Source organism: Dendrobium catenatum, unplaced genomic scaffold, assembly GCF_001605985.2.
Source record: "Dendrobium catenatum unplaced genomic scaffold, ASM160598v2 original_scaffold_195217, whole genome shotgun sequence".
NCBI lineage: Eukaryota > Viridiplantae > Streptophyta > Magnoliopsida > Asparagales > Orchidaceae > Dendrobium > Dendrobium catenatum.
The window spans coordinates 136,375-146,478 of record NW_021513635.1 but is presented as its reverse complement, the minus strand read 5'-3'; positions in this window follow the sequence as shown (position 1 = coordinate 146,478).

The following is a 10,104-nucleotide window of genomic DNA, read 5'->3' as shown; positions in this document are numbered from 1 at the left end:
TCTGGGACTTTCTCAAATTCGACCTTTTGCATATAACTAAATGCTTTCGATCCAACCCATATTTCCTTAGAATGTTTTTTGGTATATCAACTTCAACAAGAATTCTAGCCACAGAAGGCCTTGTCCGAGATGCAGTCTCCTGATCGGTTTGAAGAGGTCTCCCAAAAATAGATCCTAGCGCATGCAAAACTTTCGGGTTGAAAAAATGCAATCGTAAATTAGGGAAAGAAATCCAGATGGGAACAATGGGAGATTCTTCCTTAATATCGAAAAATGGAATCCATTTCAAAATGTGCATTTGACAATTTAAAATGAAATACGAATGTCTAGCAAAGATTGTACTATAATCTAGATCATTTGAGAGTTGTATAGCTACATGTCTAGAATCCAAAAGATCAATCGAGAAGAAACCCAAGAGCTTTAAGTTTTTGAAAAACATACGAATGGTATCTAGGTTAGGTCTGTTCATACCAAATTTTCTGACCAAAGTAAACTGAAAGGGAGAAGCCAAGTTGAGAACTTCGTCATCAGTCAAAAGAATCGCAGGAACATCGTTGAAAACCGTTGATATAAGTTCGGAAGAACATCACCTGAAGAGGCTCTTGACAACCACATCAAGATTAAAGAAGCCTTTATTTTGGATCTGCTCAGTCCCAGCCACGGTACCCCAAGGGTTGGAGGGCTGAGCTCCATCCATCAAAGAACAAACCCACGAGAGGCAAAAAGAAAAAGAAGGCACACAACATGCAAAATCTCAAAAAAAAGCACCAAAAATCAGAGGAAGATAAGAGTAGATTGAACGAAAATGAGGGGAGAGATCGGAAACCCTAAATCGCTAGAGGCGGCGGGTCTTAGTACTCGGTATAATGACCTAAAGGGCATACCACTTAAATTAAAGCAATTTGATAATTTAAATATGCTTAATTAATTGTGTATACTTGCATATGCTTCTTAGGTACTTAGTAGGTGTAACACCCTAGGGCTTAAGAGAGAAATTTAAACCTACTTTTTTATACTTCTAAGTTTATTATTCTTGAATTTATGTACACCAAAGTCAACTAATCATCAAGAACATGTAAAATAAATATCAGAGTGCACAAGTCATAGATTCACAACGCAAAATAATCATTTACAAAAGTTCACATTACAATGGATTCAAATAAATAATTAATCTAAGAGCACCCAAAAATTCATTTGGTAAATTAAAAAGCTGGGATTTTTAGTAAGAGAAAGTGAATTTTCAAAAATTCATTTGGCGGCCGGAGAAGAAGGCAACGATGGTGGCGGAAGATCGCTTGCCTAATGCCGGTGGTTGTCCTAAAGGAGATCGTTGATCCTCTTCTGAGATGCAAAAACAATTTATGGGTAATAAATCTCCTTCTATATTCGGAGATGCAACTAAAAGTGTTCTGGCTAAGTCTGAGAGCACAACAGGAATTCTTAACTACCTTATCTAGTAGATAAGACGTCCTTATGAATTCACCTACACTAATGGCTAGACACCACCACTAATATTGTTATTGGTCACCCTCGACACCGCTATCGTCACAATCAACCATTACAATTGTCGCCACCACCACCATAAGCCCACCACTCTACCCACCATCCCCATCGTTAGTAATGAGTGTATTTCAAATATTAGTTTTAATTTGTAAGTAACCAAATAAAAAAAAACTCATAAAATTGTTTACAAGAAATTAAAAAGCTAAAAAGTTTTTCAAATATATGATTTTAATTTACATTATATTAAAAATACTCATAAATTTCAAATTCCTCCAACCAAATAGAGTTATTTGAATTAGTCATTGCCATATACTAATAGTTAGAATATGTAGTGTTTATTCATGTAATATTCTTTTATTATTATTGAGAATATTCTATTTATTATATTTCCTTTATTATTTTCTATTGCCTTTATATAAGTATGCTTATCTAGTATGAAATCCATCAAACAAAGATTATGCCTTTTAATTATGATTTATATTACTACAAGAAATAAGGAATATTCCAATAATAGAAATTGACATACCAGAGCCATATAATTTCTAATAGCTTGTATTGACAGCCTCAATGCCTAAATATTTTTCAGCTAGATCATTGGCTACCAATTTTAAATCTTAGTCTGTAGGCTCTAAGTGATGGAATTTTTTGTTTTATTTCTTGACTAAATATATTTCTGAATAATCATGAACTATAACTAAGATGATCAAAATCTATTCATACCAACTCAATTTCTCATTTGCAACAAAAAGGGAATATGAAATTTCACACACACAGACACACAAACAAACACACACACACACACACACACACACACACACACACACACACACACACACACACACACACACACACACACACACACACACACACACACACACACACACACACACACACACACACACACACACACACACACACACACACACACACACACACACACACACACACACACACACACACACACACACGACGCCTTGGGGTGATGTTGCTACTTAGAGCAAAGACTCAAGTAAGGGATTTTTTAGCCTGGATCCTGATAGTCCCTCTCGTCCTCAATCGCGATCTTTTAAAGATGTCCTGGCTGGAGCATCGGCAGGTGATACCCTTCCATCTCTAACTCAAACTACTTTCAATGGTATTCCGGCTGTTCTTCTCTCTGATGATGAAGTTTTGAAACTGGCATCGCCTTTTTGTTTCACTCTTGTTGGGAAATTTGGCCTCCGTCGGCCAAATCTAGACTCGATTCGTGCTTTTTTTGGTAACTTAAAGTTGTCTGGTTTTTACTTGGTTGGCCTTTTAGATTCTAAGCATGTCGCGATTCAATTATCAAATGATATGGATTACAGTTGTGTCTTTGCCCGAAGATCTTATTTCATTTTAAACTGTCAAATGCGTATTTTAAAGTGGACGCCTTTTTTCGATTTTAAGGAAGAATGCCCGATAGTTCCGATCTGGATATCATTTCCTAATATGAGACTTCATTTTTTCAATGCTAAAGTTCTACATGCTTTGGGTTCGATTTTTTGCCGCCCCTTACAAACCGACCAAGCTACGGCATCTAGAACCCGACCATCCATTGCTAGGGTTCTAGTTGAAGTAGATATCACTAAAAAACATGAGAAAGAAGTTTGGGTTGGATCTAAAGCTTTTGGCTATTTACAAAAAGTTGATTTTGAAAAAGTTCCTAATTTCTGTAACCACTGTAAAACCCATGGCCATGTTGTTTCTGATTGTTTCAAACTGCATCCGGAGCTTAAAAAATAATCCAACAACTCATTGGGTAAGGAAATCACGAAGGAAGAGGCTGCCCCAAAAATTTTGAATCAGAATGTGGTCCTTAACCCAGTTGAGACGGCTGGTAATGTAAATCTTATTATTTTGGACAATGGGATGGATGTGGAAAAAACTACTACTATCATTCCCTTGGAAGGTGCTTCAAAAGATAAATATGAAGAAGAAGGTGATATTATTCCTAACATTTTTATTTCGATAGATTCTATGCTTCAAACTGATAAAAATCTTACTTCTCTTCACAATATAGTTATTCATGATGTGGATAATGATAAGGTTGATGATAGTGAGGAGGCGGAATTTATCCCTCCTAAAAATCATGCTACTAACTCTAGGGTTCTTATTGGTAATAACGAGAATGGGGTGTTTAAGGAGAATGAGGTTTCCAACAACGACTCCTCATCGGCTTCTCCTGGTATTAACACTTAAAATGTTGAAGAGGAAGAAGCTTTTAATGTGCAAAAAAAAAAAAATAGTAAAGCTCCTTTTCCCAATACTCCCCGATCTACTAGAGCTCAAGCTTCTACTAAACACTCCAATGATTAGAACTCTTATCTTTAATGTGAGGGGGATTGGGGGGTCAGATTCTAAGATCCGTGTTAGAAATTTATGTCGTGTGCATAACATTCAAATTTTAGTCTTACTTGAGCCCTTTATTTCTGTTGATAAACTTTCCTCTACTACTTCTCGTTTGGGTTTTAATATGATGTTTACTAATTGCTCGAATAAAATTTGGATTATGTGGAAGAGTGACCTTAACATCACCATTATTTCTAATTTTCAGCAGGTTGTTCATGTCCAAATTGTCTATTTTAATTTTACTTTTAATGCATCTTTTGTATATGTTGCTTGTACTAGATTGGGTAGGGCTCCTCTTTAGGATCTTTTATCTTATTTTGCTTTTAATTCTAATGGTCTGTGGTGCGTTGGAGGAGACTTTAATATCATTTCTAGTGCCACTGAAAGGATAGGGGGCAACCCTCCAAACTTTAATGCCATGGATGATTTTAATCACATGATTTCTAATTGCAATCTTTTTTATATTGCCTTTTCTGGTAGTGCTTTCACTTGGGGTAGAGGTTCTATGTGGAAAAGACTTGATAGACTACTTTTTAATAATGATTGGATTAAAGATTTTCCTATGACTCAAGTCCATCACTTAAGTAGAACGTTATCCGATCATGCTACCTTACTTTTGAATATTTCTAGTAATAAAGTCAATGGTTCTTTGGCTTTTAGATTTTAAAACATGTGGATTGCTCATTCTAGTTTTTTATGTGTTATTTCTACTAATTGGAATGTTGTTATCTCTCCTGATGATAATATTAAAGGCATGCTTCGTTTGGGGGCTAAGTTGAGGAGGTAAAAACAAGTTCTTAGTTGGTGGAATAAACATGTTTTCAAAAATGTTTTTGACAATATTAAGGAAGGTGAACAAAAGGTTGTGGAGCTGGAAAAGTTACTTATTGATAATCCTAATGATGTTAACCTTGCCAATCTTGATACTGCTAAAGTTCAACTTTTCCAATTGCATAATCAGGAAGAAATTTATTGGAGACAAAAGGCTTCCTCTAAGATCACTTTAGAGGGGGACAGGAATACCTCCTTTTTTCATGCTTTGACCAATAAAAATTGAATTAAAAGTCACATTCATAACTTGGTTGATCATAATGGTAATGTTTACGATACGAATGATTTAATTGTTAATTCTGGTGCGAAGTATTTTAAAGAGGCTTTTAATAGTACTACTTTGACTATTCCTATTGCAAACTCTAATGTGATTCCTTATTTGATTGGGGGAGGAGGATAATCAATTTCTTACTCAGTCTCCTTCTGAGGTTAAGATTTGGGACACCATTAAAGGCATGAACGAGGACTCGATTGCCGGGCCTGATGGGTTCACTACCAAGTTTTTTATTAAGACTTGGGATATCATTAAACTTGATGTGGTGGATGTTGTTAAGGATTTTTTCAATGGTAATTCTTATCCTAAATTCTTTTCCTCTACTAATATTGTTCTGATCCCAAAAAATGAGGTGGCTAAATTCTGGAATGATTTTAGACCCAACAGTCTGTGCACCTTCTTTAAAAAACTTGTGGGTAAAATTATTTCTTCTAGATTAATGTTTTTTTTTCCTAGAATCATATCCTCAAACCAGACTGGCTTTATTAAAGGTAGGAGCATTTTTTATAATATCCTTTTAGCTCAAGAGATGGTTCATGATATTAATACCAAATGCTCTGGTAGTAATATTATTTTCAAAGTGGATATCACTAAGGCATATGACAATCTGAATTGGAATTTTTTTTACAAAGTGTTATCTTTATTTGGTTTTAATCAATCTCTTATAATGCTTATTAAGAACAGTATTGGGAATTGTTTTTTCTCTGTTATTATTAATGGTTGCAATCATGGTTTCTTTAGTTCTCAGCATGGCCTTAGGCAAGGTGATCCCTTGTCTCCTTCTCTGTTCATTATTACTATGGAATATCTGTCTAGAGAGCTTGAGGATCTTTACTTAAGGTCTCCTAGCATTCATTTTCATACTATTGGAGGTTTTCCTATTACTCATCTTAGTTTTGCTTATGATTTCATTATCTTCTCTAATGCTTCTATTAAAAATGTTAAAGTTTTGGTTCAATTTCTTAAATGTTTCCAAAAGATTAGTGGTTTAAATGTTAATAGAGATAAAAGTAATTTTATAGTTGGTAAAATGGTGAACAATATCAGAATTAGCAAGATTAAAAGAGTTTGTGGCTTTAACTTTACTGTTCTCCCTACTAAGTATCTCGACACTCCTCTCTTTAAAGGTAGAAAGAATAAATTTTTGTTTGACAATATCTTTTATATTTTACATAATAAGCTTACTGCTTGGTCTTCTAACTTTCTTTCTTTTGGTGGTAGGTTGGTGCTTATTAAAAGTGTTTTATATTCTATTCCTATTTTTATCTTTCACACTTAGCTACCTTCTTCCAATGTTTGCTTTAGGCTAGAAAGACTTATTAATAAATTCTTTTGGGGTGCTAAAAACAACAAGTCTTGCATCAATTGGACTAGTTGGAAAAAAAAATTGTGGTGTTTATAAGGAGGAAGGTCTTGGTTGTAAGAATATTCTTGACATTGTTAAGGTTTTTTCTCATAAATTATGGTTTACTTTTCATTCTAATGATAGTTTGTGGGCGCAGTTTTTGAATGCGAAATATTGTAAAATGTGTAACCCTTTGATGTGTCACTATAAATCTTCTAACTCCTTTGTGTGAAAAAGACTTTGTAAGATCAAATGGGAAAAAGAATGGGGGCTTGGTAAAGGTGATGTTTCCTTCTGGCAAGACAATTGGCTGGCTATGTTTTTTATCAATTGCTTTCTAAACACCCATATTATTAATAATATTAGAGTTAATCATTTTATTGAAAATGGTAATTAGAACATTAGCAAACTTTTGGAAGTGGTTCCTCTTGATATTGTGAACATGATTGTGCAAATACCTTTACAACTTCAAATCAAGGACAAGATATTTTTTAAGCTCTCTCCCTCTGGTAATTTTAACTTTAAAAATGTTTGGGAAGCTATTAGGATTAAAGATGTTATTGATCATAATTTTGAGTCTCTCTGGCACAACACCATTCCTTTATCATATTATATTCTTGCTTGGAGATGCATTAAAGGTTATCTTCCTATGGATGAAAATTTGTGGAAAAAAGGTTTTTTATTTCCTTCTAAATGACAGTGCTGCTTTAGTATTGAAAATATCAAGCATGTTTTTATAAACAGTGAGAATGCGCATAAGGTTAGGTTTCACTACTGTAATCTTGCTGATATTTTGTTGTTTAATGCTAATTACAATGTTGTTGATATTCTTAAAGTTTGGTTTATCAAACCTAGAGGCCATATTTTGACTCTACTGCATATACTAATCTTGTGGTATCTTTGGAAGGCCAGGAATGATTCTAAGCACAATGAAATTAAGATGGATGCTATTCATATTATTGATAATGTTAGGAACAAAATCCTTCAGCTTATTTCCTTTAACCTTATTTCTGCTAAAAACTTTAGAAATTGTACTATTTTGGCTAACTAGTTTGGCATTCAAAACATCAATTCTAACATTATTAGGGCTGATCGTGTGGTGAGATGGTTTAAACCCCCTTTACCTTATGTTAAGCTCAATTCGGATGGCTCTGTAGGCTCTAATAATGCTGGTAGGGGCGATATTATTAGGAACTCTATGGGTATTCCTATTTCTATTTTTTCTAGCCCTTTAAACTGGTGCTCTGTCATCTCGGTTGAGCTTCAGGGTCTTTCTCATGGCTTAAATATTTGTGTGAGGCTTGGTCTTCAACATGTGATAATTGAGGTAGATGCTAAACTTTTACTTCATATTATTAAGGATGGTAATGCTGGTAATCCTCATGATTTTTACACTATTCATAAGATTAGAATGTCTTTGTCGAATCTTATTTTATCTATCTCTCACATTTATTATGAAGGCAATGCGTGTACGGATTGGTTAGCCAAGCATGGTTCTCATAGTGAGATGTATCAGGAATTTAATGTGGATAATTTTCCTCTCTTCCTTAAAGGTCTCATTACTCTGGACAAAAGTGCTCTTCCTTACCTGCGGCATGCTTGACTGCGTTTTTGGGTGTTGGTTGGAGTTATTACTATTTTTCCTGTGCTGTTCATTTTTCCTGTTTTCTGTTTCTCTTTGGATCTCTACTGTTCTTGTATTGTATGTGGATCGTATGGTTTATTCCGTTGGGTTTTCTTATGGTTTGGAGGTTGTTGGTTGTGGGTTTTTGGCTGGGATTGCAGGGGCTGAGTCCGGGATTGCGTGGCTTGCTCGCAGTTCGGTTTTGGAGAGGGTGTTGCAGGTTTGGTTGAATCTGGGCTGGCTATCTATCTACCACTATATTTTTTTCTTTTGTTCTGGCATTTTTGGTGTTTCTGCCCTTGTGCCGAAGGTGTTTTGGCTGGGTTCAGGTCGTTATGCTTTGCTGGTTTGGCTTTGCTGTTGTAGGAGTTGTGGTCTGTGATTCGCATTGCTTTGGATTACTGTATGCTGGAGGGGCTTGTTCTTTTTCGTTATCAACCTCTTATTATCAATGGTTCTGTTCCAACCAATTTGAGTTTCTATGGTTTTGATATGAAAAACATAATGGTGATTTAATATTGAGGGAAAGTCTAAGGAAAGTACTTCGTACATCCTCTTGCAAATGTCTAACGAGAACATTCATGACTAAAGCAAAAAATATATGGACTTAAGGCTATTGCTTTATGTAATCCAACCAAATTAGAGTAGATAGTTAATTTAACCTAACCAAAGAATCATTATTAATAGTTATTGGTTACTTTCTTCAAAGTTGTTAATTTCTATCTCTCTCTCTCACTCTCCCTCTCACTTGCTCTCTTTTACACTTGCTTGCTCTCTTTCTCTCTCTATTGTTGAATCTAGTAATTAGGTTGTTAAGCCTAAGAGAGTGTCCCAAGGCTACCAAGAGGGGGGGGGTGAATCGGTAGTTTAAAAAAAAATTAAAATTTAAGACCCCCTTTTTAAAAAATTATTGAACCGAAATAAAATCTCTTTTAATTTTATAGAAAAAGATTTTTCAACCACAGAGTTTTTAAAACTGAAATAGAAAGTGAGGAAATGTAAAAAATAGTAAAGTAAATGACACCAGATTTATAGTGGTTCGGTCTATAACCAGACCTACATCCACTCCCCAGAGGCACTCTCTGAGTATTGCACTAATACCAATAGTGACTCTCCTTTTGCACCCACAGCAAGGCGGAGAAGCCTTTACAACACACTCTTTTCACCACTCCCCGGTGCGGCAGAGAACCGTCCGTCCTTTTACACAAAACCCAGTGTTGGCAGAGAACCATCGTCCTTTCACACCCTCCAAGTGTAGGCAGAGAACCTTCGTCCTTTCACACACTCCAAGTGTAGGAAAAAAACACCATGAATGATTACCAATAAAAACCATAAAAAAGCAATTCCTATACTACTTGATAAGCCTAATAAAATTTTGATTAATACCAAATAGATGTAAAATTTTGTAGAGAAAGTCCACTTAACAAGTTTTCATAGGCCTTAGTTAATGTCAAGCTTTAAAAATAATGTTGCCTCCAATGCTTTAACCATTAAGATCATGAACCATCTCATTGGGCAATAAAATGTTATCAAAAAAACACTTCTGCCTTACACAAAGCTAGTTTGGTTTTGATTGGCAAAATAATCTAGGTAAAATGAGAGAGAGTCTCTAGAAGCAATGACTTTAGCCCCATTTAACTTAGCGAATATTCTAACATAAATTATATATATATATATATATATATATATATATATATATATATATATATATACTATATATACTATATATATTACTATAACACGTGTGTTTGTTTGTGTGTCTGTATGTGTGCAAATTTTCATATTCCCTTTGTTTGCAAATGCAGAATTCTGAGATGGTATTGAATAGATTTTTGATCATTCTTAGTTATCAGTTCTGATATCAGGAAATATATTTAGTCAAGAAATAAAACAAAAATTCCCATCCCACTTAGAAGCCTACAGACTAAGATTTAAACACTGGGTAGCCAAAAGATCTCAGCTGAAAAATATTTAGGCATTGAGGCCTGTCAATACATGCTATTAGAAATTCTATGGCCTTCTGGCTATGGTTTTCAATTTCTATCATTAGACATGTTCCCTTATTTCTTGTAGTAATATAAATCATAATTAAAAAGCCAGAATCTTTGATTTGATCGATTACATACTAGGGACAAGCATACTTATATAAGGCAATTA